The sequence below is a fragment of the Atta colombica genome, unplaced genomic scaffold (genome assembly GCF_001594045.1).
Source record: "Atta colombica isolate Treedump-2 unplaced genomic scaffold, Acol1.0 scaffold10, whole genome shotgun sequence".
NCBI classification, from domain to species: Eukaryota; Metazoa; Arthropoda; class Insecta; order Hymenoptera; family Formicidae; genus Atta; species Atta colombica.
The window spans coordinates 536,629-538,052 of NW_017259184.1; positions in this window are offsets into that span (position 1 = coordinate 536,629).

Below are 1,424 nucleotides of genomic sequence, written 5' to 3' on the forward strand. Positions count from 1 at the left end.
CGATCGGTATCGAACGCAATTGATGCGTTTGAGCCGAGCATTGAAAGACAAACGGCCGCAATACAACGAGAGACACGATAAAGTGATTTTGCAGCATGACAATGCTCGACCCCATGTTGCGAAAGTGGTCAAGACATACTGGAAACGTTGAAATGGGAAGTCCTACCTCACCCGCCGTATTCTCCAGATGTTGCTCCCTCTGACTATCACTTGTTTCGATCAATGGCACACGGCCTGGCTGACCAGCACTTCTTATGAAGAAGTAAAAAATTGGATCGATTAGTGGATAGCCTCAAAAGATAACCAGTTTTTTCGACGCGGGATTCGTACGCCCGAAAGATGGGAGAAAGTAGTGGCCAGCGATGGACTTTGAATCATAAATGTATAACCAGTTTTTTACAATAAAGCCTCGAATTTCAGAAAAAAAACGGCGGAAGCAAAGTTGTACACCTAATACGATATTAATTATTAATTTTCTATTAAAGTATCTTAATTTCAGGAACTTATTTAAAGAATGATGTATTAAATTAATACAATATATGTATCACAATAATTAATTAAGTACTTATACATATACGTGTTTACACATATCGTTGGAATTAAGATAATGCAATAGAAAGTTACTATAGTTAATATATGTATATTCGAATCATGTGCACGATGTAAAGTGGGTTTTTTCACGCTTCTATTTGATGTTCACAATTTAACATAAATGAATTAAAATCAGCATTCCAATCTTATTGTTGAAAGATAATTGACAATAACTGTGATAAATAATTAAAATAATAACGGATATAAAAATAAGTAGAAGTAAAAAAATATCAGACTTCTTTGTGTTTTAAAATACAAAAATATTAATGGAATGGATTTTCCATTTTTCCAATGTCACAAGAGGAACATTAACTGTAAAATAATAATAAAAGGTTATTATCAATTATCTCATAAAATGAAGTTTATGTGATGATTTTAAAACAACGTGTCGTATTTTAAAACAATGTAAAAATTAAAAATTTATTAGAGATAAAAAGCTGTAAATATTCTAAAATAAATTTGCTCACTTTTATAATTTTCAAGATAGACATTCATTTTGAAATACACAATTTTATACCTCATGATGAAGTGTATTGGGGCTATGTTTCAAAACTTTCTCTCCGAGGAAGATTTTACTCTATATGTTACGTGTACTATATATTTTGAATAAAATTTTCTTCGGAGAGGAAATTTTGGAACATAGCTTTAATAGGTATGCTCTTGAGCATTTTGAACATGAGAAGAACGACATTCAGAAGCTGCCTTATTGCCACGTTAATTGAAGTTGATATTATATTAGTATTATTTTACATATTTATAATACAATGAATTTGATTTTATTTTAAATGCAATAATAAAAAAAAATTAATTTATATAATTTATATTAAATAATA